General features: G+C 35.4%; 1 non-coding gene across 1 annotated transcript; it reads right to left on the bottom strand.

Annotated features, from left to right (window-relative positions):
- Positions 1–13,084: 13,084 nt before the first annotated feature.
- On the bottom strand, positions 13,085–13,189 carry LOC115940886 (U6 spliceosomal RNA). The gene has a single exon (XR_004075611.1). It is a non-coding gene; the product is annotated as a U6 spliceosomal RNA (small nuclear RNA).
- Positions 13,190–13,810: the final 621 nt, after the last annotated feature.

Genomic DNA, 13,810 nt, shown 5'->3' with positions numbered 1-13,810 from the left:
ATAGGAGCCAGCCAAACATTTGTAAAAATCAAATAGCATAACAACTACATTGATTTAGAAATACAAGGAATTGGTTCTGATTCAGTCTCTAACTGTAATCTTTAGGGATGGCATGCTTTCACCTTGGATTTTTGACTGCCTTTGATTCAAATGTTGACAGTAAATAACCTTGTCTGATTCAGTTCAAGTTCTCCTGACACTGGTTTTTCTGGCTTGTTTGCCTCTGTCTCAAATTGAGCTTAGGCATTATTCACAAATCTGGTATGATTCATTACTCAGGTTATAGAAAAGGCATTCACATTCCACTCTAAGGCTGTCACCATGAAGCCCACAGAGGAAAAAAAAATAAAAGACTTCCAGTAATTGGGTGGAGCAAGGTGTGGGTCTGAGACCTTCCTTAACCATTCTAAAAGAAGTCATTTTAGTGGAATGAACTCATGTTGTGGGGTGGGAGAGGTGGTGCCTTACTTTTAATTTTAAGGGGATTTACACCACATTCTTCCTTCTTAACAAAACAGTGGCAGCAATAAGGGCATTACCTGCCAACATTAGCTGATGTAAAACAGACTTGAAGAACTCCCAGCATTGTCTATGCTAAAACACCCACTCATTATACACCCTCCAGTTGTGATGAAGGATCCGATTTTGCTGTAAATGTCAGCCAAAGCCTGGTTTGTTTTTCCCCCATCAGGATTTCAAAGGTTACTCAAAACAATGTTTCACAGAAATTATAAAGAGACGGAGATTTTCCTAATGAGACTCTGATCTCTGTGACTTGCTTTTTATTATAACGTTCTTATACGCAGGCTTCTGTTGACTCACCCTTCAATAGTTAACCTCTGAAGTCAGCATTGGAAGTCTGGCTTATATGTAAACTAACACCAATTTGTGGCCAGCAAAATATGATTTCAAAGGCCAGTTACTTTAAGAAAAACAAGCTATTTTTTTTTAAGCTGAAAAAGAGTACCACAAACCATAATCGGATGTGGAGTATTTTTCCTGTATTTAAAATATCAGTGTACCATTTATAGCCAATTAATCCCTCAAATAACAAAGAATCATAGGGGATGACTGCTATTGTGTTTTGATCATATTGAGTTAGGGAAATTTGAAGCTTTGGGGACAAAGACTTCTTTTTCTAAACACAGTAAAATCACACCTTGTATTCACCCATTCAGCAATTATTTATTGTTTTCTCTTGGTTTGTGTTCAGTCACGCTGTCAACAATTTTGTACATGTCTACACAATAAAAATGTCAAGGCACATTGGTATTGGAATCTTCTTATTAAATTCTAAGTAGAGATCAATGAACGGGTATGAATGGTGGTAGTTCCGTCCTTTATGACATGGGCCTAGGGGGCGGGGGGGGGGTGAGGCTAAAGGGTAGAATATAGAGGGTGGTTAGCCCTAATGCAATACTTTGGAAAGTCCCCAAATCTGAGTGTTTCAGAAATCGTTTCAGGCAATTCTATTGTCGCTAACATTAGAATGAGATGAAGAGCAAAATAATTCATGGGATCTGTCTTCCCAACTTATCCCAATAGGTTTTCTTGACTATAGTGTTCATTCCCTCTTCTTTCCTCTTTGTGTTATTGTGTCCCTGGAAGATGGTTTCTTCAATATCGCCCAACTAATCTGTACCGTTTTTATTGCACCAGGCAATGTTCTAGTTTCTACTTAAATACTAACCAGATTACTTCACTTCTCATTCGTTCTGGCTACCTCTGAAATCCTAGAACACTGGTCACCATTGGTGATATTAGCATCTCTTGTTCAATTTGTCTTGTCTAGCAGGTGGGAGAGTAAATTCCTGGAGTTCATGAAGTGAGATGGTTCAGCATATATATCATATTTTTATCTTCTCTATCTTCCACTGCAGGCATGGTGAGTGAATGTGTAATAGAAATCAGTTAGAAGACACTTAACGATTACCTTGTTTAACTCTATAATTTTCCCAATAAGGGGTTGTTGAACACCCCTGGAGACATGGAATTTATGAATCATGGAGGTCGTCCATCTCATTATTTTGCAGCACTAATTGTTACAAAGTTTTCCCTTTTCAGAGCAAAGCTCTCCTTTTGTTGTACTGAATGAAGCATCATTGCTAATAATTTTTAAAGTCATATTTCCAGGGCAGAAATGCTGAAAGCAGACAATACATCTGCACCTCTGATAAATCCAGATTTCCAGTCGTTTAACTTGGAGACACAGCAAACCAAAATGTGCTCTCTGGGCTTGGATAAACACGAAATTAGATGCATCTTGTTACACAAGTGCTATTTCATTAGTGGTGCTTATTTTTTGCTGTTACTCTCCTGGAGAGTTCTTTTTAGCAGATGGAAATGAAAAGCACAAGCAACACATAAAGAGAGGAGTTTCTTACCTTAGATGAAATAAGAAACTATGACCTACGAAGCCTTCCAGGTAATGCAAAGTAGAAAAGCATTAAACACAGGACAGAAATCCTACGTTTCAAATCAGTTTCAGAAGTTCCAACCAAATATTTAATTGAAAGGATGAGGTTTTGTAGACTTCTCAGTTTAAAAAAAAAATGAAGGCCATGAACCAATCAGTCTCTCTCTGTTTTTAATCACTTGCAACATTGATACTGAATGATAAAATCATAAGGGCCTTTTATGGCTCTCTACGTGTCATTCAATCTAAAATTTTTTTGTAATATAGTTTGTATTTTTGCCAGCATAAAAGGCCAGTGGTCAGTATGGGCAAACATTTTGCTTCTTAATAGAGCTCAAAGAAATGCTAAAAGCAAATAATAATGCGGTGGTGATTCTTTTTTGGTCTGTTCTCTTTAAACAGACAAGTAATGAAATACAGTGAAAAACTGAAAACAATGAAGACAAGTTTTCTATGATGTGAAATTTTTCTAGTTGCTGGTTTATTGTAAATTTCCAGGTACACTTTCCAAATATAAATCCTTAAATCATGTTATCTCTTCATTAGGACCAAAACCAAAACCAAAACAAAGCCCTGCAAATATGCATTTAGGTATTCAATTGCACACGTGCTCACAACAGGTACCTTGCAAAACTAGAGTGCATATCGTCTATTGTGAGAAATTTTCCTTACACAGAATACTAGGGGAGAAAACAAAAAGCTAAATAACTAGAAGAGCATATGGAAGTTCATGGAAAATACTGTGGAAAACCCCAGGACAAATGACCAATGCTCCATTGGAAATAGTTAGATACACACTGGGGACATAGAGACTACTACATTTTGTTTGAAAAATATGAGTTCATGATTAATAGTCTTATAGCATTTTAAACCAGGGATGTAGCCTTACATTTCTTTAAGAAAAACCATGCTTTTGTCTCCTCTAGGTGAAAATGTTAACAAGGCACAAACAATGAGAAACTGAAAGGCTGCAGGTTTGAATGGGGAACAATCTGAACACCACTGGTAGTTTCTTTCAGGGCCTTGTACCTGAAACCTGGTCCCACAGCTTCCTTCCAAGAAGGCTACAAATTACAAAACAGTGCTGCCTGCCCGACCAGCGAGCGTTTGCAGCAGCATCATTCCCATAATGTAATTTTTCTCACAGAAGGAAGGGTTATTAGGGGACTTAACGAAGGGGGTACATGAGGTGGTCACGAGATGGATGTCGGTGACAATGATTCCTTGCCGATATCTTCTATTAAATCTAGACTTCCTGCCACTCACTGATCAACTTGCACAAATAATTCGACCAGGCTTCCAAATCGTTGTGTCTGTATTGATGAATCCTGAGGGGGTCTTCCTGCTTAAAGTTGTGATGTGAATGGCAGTGAAATCCACAGCCCTGATACTCGGGATCTCCACCAGCAGTGTGGAGGACCATTAGTTTTATTTGGTATCTCCAGAAAGATTCAACCTTTAAAAAAAATTTTTTAATGGAGTTTATTGCACCAAAAATATTGGAAAATAGAGTAATACAAAGAGAAAAAAAAAACATATTATGGGGCGCCTGTGTGGCTCAGTTAAGCATGAGACTCTTGATCTTAGCTCAGTTCTTGATCTCAGGGTCGTGAGTTCAAGCCCCCCACTAAGCTCCATGCTGTGCATGGAGCCTACTTAAAAAAAGAAAACAACTCCCCATATTTTTGTTTATTTCTAGTAGGAATGTTTTCTATTCAAGTTCTAGACTATTTTTTCAAAATAAAATTTATTGAGTATAAAGATATAGTTTTTCTAAAAGAGCACATCAAGTCATACTCTGCTAAGAACTGCTCACATAAAGGAAAACAAACAAGCAAAAATGATTTCTGCTCCTAAAAGCTCAGAGGTAGCAAGTTTTTAATCCTCTAATGTTTTCTTGTAAAAGTTGTCACCACCCTGAAATAAACTTGAGGATGTATATCCTACATCTCTAGCTTTGTTTCTTAGCATATCAAGACTGCCAGTAGAAGGAACACTTTCTTTCCCAGGAAGTGAAGCAACTGTATTTTAGTTTTGCATACATTATTCTAACAACGAGATGTAGGTAAGGCTTTTCTAAGAAAAAGCAATTCAAGTCTTCTGGTTCAATTTGGCCAAGCAAATTCATGTTGTTTGTATCTCTCATCTCTCACTGCCAAAATTCTGTGAAAAAGTTAAGATAAAATATGTATTAATTAAAGGAATTTATCCACAATCATGACATGATGGGAAAAAATAAGACTATCATGACTGCATCTGAAATATTGAGATACCTCTGGGAGATTAAGGCAGATGAACATAAAAACTATGAGACAGAGGGAAAGAGGAAGAGAGAGGATCACTATAGAGGTAAGATTAGTGCTTTCTATCAAAACTCCAGGAAAAATGCTGAACTTGGAGACAACAATTTCAAAGAGATCTCTATCAGAGTAATTACATATGAGGCTATTGGCCGAGGGTCAAGGAAAAGAGGAGTAGGGAGCACAGAAATAAGAGAGCCAGAAGGGTCTCTGCAAAGCCAATAATATGAAGAAGATGAAGAGAGGTGAAATTAGAACAATGACCCCACAAGAAATAGATATAATGGTAAAACAAAAAAAAATTTCAAGAAGTAAAAAAAAAAGAAAATTCTAATTTGTACTTTTAGGGAAAACCAGAGGAGTGTACATACATCAAATATAAGCAGACTGCTATGAAAAAGAATGATTGGCAACTATTTCTTAGATATTGAAATATGATGGCCAAAATTAAAAGTTTAATAGAAGGGCTAAATAATAACAGTCTATTGTTGAAGACTATTATAAACTGAATGTTTGTGTCCCTCCCAAATTTATATGTTGAAACACTATCCCTCAATGAAATGGTATTAGAAGGTATTAGAAGGTAGGGCCTTTGGGAAAGTAATCAAGTAATGAAGTTTAAATCAGATCATGAGGGTGAAGCCCTTATGATGAGAGGAGTGCCTTTTTTTTTTTTTTTTTTTTTATAAGGGTCACAAGAGCTCTCTCTGACATTTAAGAATCAGGGAGAAGTCAGCGGTCTGCACCCTGAAAGAGGGCCCTCTCCTCACTGTGCTGGCACCCTGATCGCAAACACCCAGCCTCAAGAGTTGTGAGAAATAAATTTCTGTTGTTTTGACACCTGTTTATGATATTTTGTTACGGCAGCTTGAGCTGGCTAAGACAAAGACTGAATTGGACATCAATAGAAAAGGATATCTTTCAAAGGTGAAAGGAGGCAAAACATCGAAGTACTAGAGAAAAGGTAATATCTCATAGCTAGTATCACTCAACAGGAGTTTCAGAACAAGATGAAAAGACATTAGGGGAAAGGCAATCAAAGGCAAGATATAAAAATTACATTGAGATTAAGAAACTCATATCTTCCTACGGAGTGCTAGGCAGACCTCCTGTAATTTCTGAGCAATGAGAATAAAAGGAATAACCAAGAAGCAAGCCCCCTACTGTGGAGTGAGACTGAAGCTCTCATCAGACTTCTATGAAACGCACAATGCAGGAAGATAAAGATAAAGAAAGTCTTCAAAGTGCTAAGGGAAAACAGTACATATGCATAAAATACTATCTCAGATGTACTGGTACTTAGAAAGTATATATCCACTGTCTCTGCACAAAATTATTCCACAATAGAATCTGGTGAAAGGAAAAGTGAAAAAAGAAAGAGTGGGACATGCAATATAAGAAGAAGTGATGAGCAAAGAGAAAGCAAACCTGTAGGGATATCTAACCAATCTCTGCCAATATAAATCTGAAATTTAATACAATGTAAGAAAAGATTTCCAAACTGGTCGAGACATTATGCACATGCAAACAAACCAAACCAATCTGGGACTAAATTTCAATATGACTTCAATTAAATATGTTGAAGAGGGTAGGTAATAAGATGACTGTCTTGTTTCAAGAGAGACAGCACAAATATAGTTCAATCCTTGATACCTAAAGACAAATTAAAATTCATTTATAAAAAATTATGGGTACCTTCTGGAGAAAAATATACACATACACATAGTTTTAAACCCATGAAATGACAAAAGGAATAAAATAGATTAAATAATCAAAAACTACCAATAGGAAAATGAAATTTACATATAGTAAATAGAAAACAAGCAGAGAAATGTCCAGGAAGAGTCAAACATATCAATAAACATAATAAATTGAATGAATTAAATCCTCATATAAAAAGGCATGCATTTTAAAAATCCAATTTAAAAAATCAGTTACATTTCTTTCATTACTAGATACAAATAACAGATGAATTACCCAAAATGAATGGACAAAATAAACCTATTAATACCTGCGGTGGTGGTAGTAATAACTATTAAATAAGTTTCTGAATGAAAAGCATTCAGTTGGACTGAGCATGATAACTCAGTGTTAAAAGATGAAATTTATCAAGAAGAAGTTATAACAGCGATGTGTGTTTATGCTCTAAATGATATGAAATTAAAATTTATAAGAGCGCCTGCGTGGCTCAATCGGTTAAGTGCTGGACTGTTGCTTTCAGCTCAGGTCATGATCTCTGGGCTGTGAGATCCAGCGTGGAACCTGCTTAAGATTCTCTTTCCCCCTCTGCTGCTCCTCCCCGCCCCCCCCCCCCGCCCGCTGCACATTTGTGCGCTCTCTCTCTCTAAAAATAAATAAATAAATAAATAAATAAAATTTGTAAAGCAAAACCGTTAGATGTAAGAAGAAATTCACAAAACCACAGTATAGTGGCTTATAACTCTAATGATGACTGTACCACCGATTTTCAGCAGTTTATAATTAATCGTTCCTCTTCTGTGAGTACTGTGCTATTTGTCGCAGGCTGCTTTCAGAATTTTTCCGTCTTCTGTTTCTTTCTTTTTTTTTTTTTAAAGATTTTATTTATTTATGAGAGAGAGAGCGAGGGAGCCCGAGCAGGGGGAGGGGCAGAGGGACAAGCAGACTCCCTGCTGAGCAAGGACCCCAACACAGGGCTACATCCCAGGACCCTGGGATCATGACCTGAGCCGAAGACAGACACTCAATGACTGAGCCACCCACGCATCCCTCTGTCTTCTGTTTTCCCTTTTGCTTACTCCATTAGGATTTGGTGTGCTCCTTCCTCATTAAACAAAAAAATTCTTACTAGAATATGCTTTAGAATTTCAGACTTGATTTCCCCATAGGTGTAGAAATTCTTGTTCTTAGCACTGAATATTTTTGGTATTGCATTCTTGCTCTTCTGTGGGACTGCAACTGCACCTACTGTTAGACTCTAACATATATCCTGCTTGGCTCTTAGCTGCTTTTCTCTTTAATCTTTTCTTTTCCTCTATAAACTGGAGTCTGGCTGATTTATTCTAATCTATTTTTTCAATGTACTCATACTCTTTTTTTTCTAAATTAATAGTTTTGGAATTTTATTTTTTCTAGTTTTATTGAGATATAACTGAATGTAACAAGGTATAAAATTAAACTACAATGTAATCATTTGATATATGTGTATATTGTGAAAAGATTATGTCAGTGTGTTAGCATCCACTACATCATGTATTTACAATTATTTCTTCTTGCAATGAGAACTTTTAAGATCTACTCTTTTAGCAACTTTCATATATAAAATGCAATGTTGTTAACTATAGTCACCATGCTGCACATTACATGCCCAGAACTTATTTATTTTATAAGTGGCAGTTTGTACGTTTTGACCCCCAGCCCCCATCGCCTGCCTCTAGCAACCACCAAACTGTTCTCTGTTTTTGAGTTCAGTTTTTTTAGATTCCATATATAGGTGAGATTATACAGTATTTGTTTTTCTCTGACTTATATATGTATATATATATATAAGTGTATGTATATATTTGTATATCTTCTTTGCAAAAATGTCTATCAGCTCCTCTGCCCATTTAAAAATATTTTTTTGCACTATTGAGTTATATGAGTTCTATACATATTTTGGATATTAACCCCTTATCAGATATATGATTTGCAAATATCTTCTGCCATTCTATAGGTTGCCTTTTGATTTTGTTGATGGTTTCCTTTGCTGTGCAGAAGCATTTTAATTTGAAGTGGTCTTACTTGTTAATTTTTGGTTTTGTTGTCTTTGCTTTTGGTGACAAATCCAAAAGCCCATTGCTAAGACCAATGTCGAGGAGCTTAACCCCCAGGTTTTCTTCTAGAAGTTTTATGGCTTCAGATTTTATATTCAAATCTTTAATCCATTTTGAGTTGATTTTTGTGCAGTTTCATTCTTTGACATGTGCCTGTCCAGTTTTCCCAACACCATTTGTTGAAGACACAGTTCTTTCCCCATTATACATTCTTGACTCCCTTGTCATAAATTAATTGGCCATGTTTGCATGGGTTTATTTCTGGGATCTCTATTCTGTTCCTTTGATCTCTGTGTCTGTTTGTATGGCAGTACCATACTGTTTTGATATAGCTTTATAGTATAGTTTGAAATCAGGAGGTGTGATGCCTCCAGCTTTGTTCTTCTTTCTCAAGATTGCTTTGGATATTTCAGGGTCCTTTGTGGCTCCATACCAAATTTAGGATTGTTTAGTCTATTACCAAATTTAGGATTGTTTAGTCTATTTCTATGAAAAATGCCATTGGTAGAGATTGCAATGAGTCTGTAGATTGCTTTGGGTAGTATGGACATTTAACAACATTAATTCTAATCCATGAGTGTGAAATGTCTTTTGTTTTCTATTTATGTTTTCTTCAATTTCTTTTATCACTATCTTGCAGTTTTTAACATACAGATATGTTACCTCCTTGGTTAAACTTATTCTTAAGTATTTAATTCTTTTTGATGCAATTGTAGATGAGATTGCTCTCTTAATTTCTCATTGTTGACTCAGAAACACAACTGATTTCTGTATATTGATTTTAAATCCTGTGACCTTTCTGAATTCATTAACTAGTTCTAATAGGTTTTTTTTTGTAGAGTCTTTAGGGTTTTCTACATGTAATATCATGTCATCTGCAAATAGTGACAATTTTCTTCTCCCTTTGTAATTTGTATGCCTTTTATTTACTTTTTCTAACTGCTCTGGCTAGCACTTCTAGTAGTATATAAAAGTGATAAGAATGAGCATTCTTGTATCTTTCCTGATCTTAAAAGAAGAACTCTTAGCTTTTCACTGTTGAGTATCAGGTTAGCTGTGCGTTTGTCATGTATGGCCTTTATTATGTTGAGGTACATTCCCACTATTCCTAGTTTGCAGAGAGTTATTATGAATGGATGTTGAATTTTGTCAAATGTTTTTTCTGTGTCTATTGAAATGATCATGACTTTTATCCTTCATTTTGTTAATGTGATCTATGACATCGATTCATTAGCAGATGTTGAACCATCCTTGAATCCTAGGGATAAATCCCACTTGATCCTGCTGTAGGATTCTTTTAATGTATTGTTGAATTCAGTTTGCTAATATTTTGTTGAAGATTTTTGCATCTGTGTTCCTTTGGGATACTGTCCTGTAATCTTCTTTTCTGATAGGATGTATTTGGGAACACATTGAACATCTTATGAAATGGGCTGGGGTTCTCCATTTGGAGATGGCAAAAGGCAGGAAAAAATGGTATGCTAATTTGGTCAAATTTAAAACTTTTCTTTAAACCAAATAACAGCTGATAATTTTGCTTTTCAGAAGTAGAGTTCAGAATAATTGTTTGGTTTTATTAGTGTGCAGTTAGGTCCAGCCAGTGTTTCCATTTCAACTGAACAAGTGTTTTTAATTTAGTGTGTGATTTGGGGTACTTCAGAACTCTTGGAGCCATCTAAATTACTAACTATTCATCTATTCCACATGACTTGATTCTATAAAACTGATTATATCTATCCACATACATACTCAGCTAGAATTTGCCTCTATTAGATACAATGTTGAAAATGATCAGAAAGTTTGTTTGGCTTCTGTATCTCCCAGTGCTGGACTAGGCAAGCTGAAAGAAAGTGATTTATTTTCTAATAGGCCTGTTACTTGGATGTGGAAATAGGCCATCTTATTTTTTCATTTTTTCCCAGACATTATTTTCTTTTTTATGACTATTAGGTTCTTTCCCTTTGCTTAGCTGTTGAGTATAGGAAGTAGGTCAGTGCTTCGTTTTCAAAAGGACTAAAGAAAAGAAAAAGAAGCTGTCTTTAATTTGACATCACATGCTTAATATGGTCCTATTTGCATGCTCACTCTTTAATAGACTGTTTACTATAAAAAAATGTGGGAAAACATAATCCTAACTCAAGCACGAAGACTTAAACAGCAAACTATAACAAGGCAAGATATAGAATCATTCATTTTGTTCACAGCTAGAAAACACTTGGGGAAGGTAGAATGAGCTGTAGTTTTGCATGGGCTGTGGAGCCAGTGGCTTGGTGCAAATTCAGGTTTCCTCTCTTATTATTTATGAGAGTTATTTCCTCTTTCTGTGTCTCAATTTTCCTCATTCACATAGTGAAGTTAATATCAGGAGTGACCTTGTAGAGCTCTTGTGCCTGACCCAAAGCAAGTTCTCAGTGAATATTCACTATTGCTGTGAACTTCAAGCCTCAACTGTCAGATGAGGAAACTGATCTAGAGGGATAAACAAATTTGGCAAAGCTAGGACTACAGTTCTCATTCTCTGATTTTCACCCACCCAAGAAGGTTGCTAAAGAGTGTTAGGACAAATCCTTTCCATTGAAGAAAATAAATTCTGCTTTTACTTAGGAGAGAATTGTCTGATCTATAAAGTAACATGGAGCATGTCTAATTTGGAGGCAACTGGAAATCTACAATAGACAAATATTTGAAAATGAAAGATTTTTTTGCACATACATATTTCTGCTTGACAATTAAAAAAAATCAAAGTGAAAATCTGCTTATGTTGATCATATAGATTACACATAAGAGCCTAAAGTATGCATTGCAAAAAGAAGAAACTTTTATGTCTTCTGAAACTACTCCATATACTATGCTACTTCTGGCAACAAAGTATCAGGTTCTAGATAAACAATTCCACCCAGACTTTTGGGACAATGCTATTTAATATCATTTTAATTTTTTTCACCCTAAGCAATGCATTATGAAATATGGTTTAGAGTTTAAACTGAGATAAACCTTTTAATGAGTAGGACACAAAAAAACGATGTCAGACTATATATATAGATATATAGTCATTTTTTTAATTTGGAAAATAAAGACAGATAGTTCTTCATGTTCAGTAAGCATGTGTAGACCATTCTTTCTATATACATCATCATTTCTTTAAGAAACCAGAGCATGCTACATGAATAGACCTTCCCCTAGGGCCTCAATTTTAATTTTCCAGAGTTTGGAGAAGAAATATCCATCAAGTTCCTTCAACTGTTGAGAATAATGCTGTTTTTGTCACACACAAGGTCTATTTTGAGCTCAAATGTACACACTGACTTTAGACTATAGGCTTGCAGACCTGTCAGCACAATGCCCCATTACAAATTGTCCCTTTAGCAAGATGACTTCATTTTAGCAGCCTGTTCTGGTTTCTACATCCTTCCAGGTTTCACAGTTCAGTGCAGTCAAAGAAGGTGATGGCATTTTTAAGGCTCTAGATTTTATTGGTCTATGAATAAAGGTAGGTGGCCAGGTATTATTTCAGGGTTTCAGTTGGCAATCTGGGACTAAATTTAAGCACACTGAGACTAAGAAGGTTGTGATTTTTTTTAATACTGGAAACATAAATATTGGCATTTATGGAAATGGCTGCTATAACAGGAAGTGATTTCATATATCATTAGCTGAAATAAGATTATGGGAATGTCTAACTTTAATCTGAATGATCATTAAAACTTGGTACATACTATTTCTCAAGAAGAGTTGATTAGAATCCAACCAACCTCTATTTACATTTTGAGCCTTCTACTTATTGGATGTTAATAAAAACCCTATACTTTAATTATTTCACCTATTACTCGCACATTTCTAATTTCCTACTGAGACATAATCATGTCTGAAACAGACACATATATGGCCCATAAACAGTCATGCCTACCTATTCTTTAGGTTATATGTATTTTTACCCAGGAATAAATTTTGCTTCAAAATGGACCATGCCCACACAGGAGGAGAGTCAGATAAAGATGACAGTAATTGAGAGAAGCTAATGAAGAGACACCTGGCATCATAAGACATTAAAGGAATTCTCAGGCCTAGTAGGAGTGCGTGACCAAAGAACAAACTTCAGGTTATAAAATAAATGAGTCATGGGGTTGTAATGTACAGCATGGGGAATATAGTCAACAATATTATAATAATTTATATGGTGACAGATGGTAACTAGACTTATCGTGGGAATAATTTTGTAATGTGTAAAAATGCCAAATAAGTATGATGTACACCTGTAACTAATAGAGAATTTTATTTCAATTGTACTTCAATAAAAAAATTATTTAGTTTTTAAATCTTTAATTTCCTCCCTTAAAATAGCAGCACCTAGTAGCATGTACTCATAGGGTGGTGAGTACGGAACGAGACAATGCATGCCAAGAGCTTAACGAAAAGCAACAAAGATTGATCTGTTCTTCCTCTGTGACAAATACTCTGCCAAGTCCTTTCTGAATGTGCTATGCATTTTGCAAAAAAATATATAAGTAAAAGAAATAATTAAATGTGTAATGTCTACATATATCATATACATAATTTGAAAAGTATATGACTAACTAAATATGGAATGTTTCATGAATTTACGTGTCATCATCACGCCGGGGCCACGTGAACCTTCTCTGTACTGTTCCAATTTTAGTTTATGTTCTGCCGGAGCCAACATGACCAACTGTAACTAAAAACTAAAGAAATGAATGTACAGGACTTGCTATTTTGTTTATTGTTCTCGGCTTTCCCTCAGTGATTTTATAATTCTCAGGTTAACTTTAATAATTAAACTTTCTTGCCTACTGCTTTGTATAATTCTCTCCTTAGTTAACTGGATTCAGTGGCACACATTCTGTATGGGAATGCATTCTCAAAAGCAGAACTGGCCCAAAGTATCTAGTGGAAAGCCATTCTTTCTTATATCCAGTTTTGTCCTATGAGGGTATGCAGTTGTCCAAGTTTTGCTTTTGTTTCACAGATCATTTAGAACAATTCAAAACCAACAAAATACCAATGGTTTTAAAAGCAGGCTATTAGTAATGAAAAATCAAACTACCTGCAGTGAAAAACAAGCTCATTCTCAATGAGTCAACAAGAAAGAAATTTTGGACATCTCGCAACTTTGCTTTGGTAATTGAAAAATACAGCAGAATAAGAGTCCAGGTAATTTTTTTTTTTTTTTAATAGAAATTTTAGGGCATTAAGCCCAATAGATAGGAGACCCACGGGCTCCAAATATTCTTAAAATGTTGGCATTCATTTAAAATACGGTTAATTCAGAAGACATTTATTGG

This window comes from Leptonychotes weddellii, chromosome 4 (assembly GCF_054177405.1).
Source record: "Leptonychotes weddellii isolate Sample4059 chromosome 4, ASM5417740v2, whole genome shotgun sequence".
In the NCBI taxonomy this organism is placed as follows: Eukaryota; Metazoa; Chordata; class Mammalia; order Carnivora; family Phocidae; genus Leptonychotes; species Leptonychotes weddellii.
This window is presented reverse-complemented; position numbering and strand designations above follow the sequence as displayed.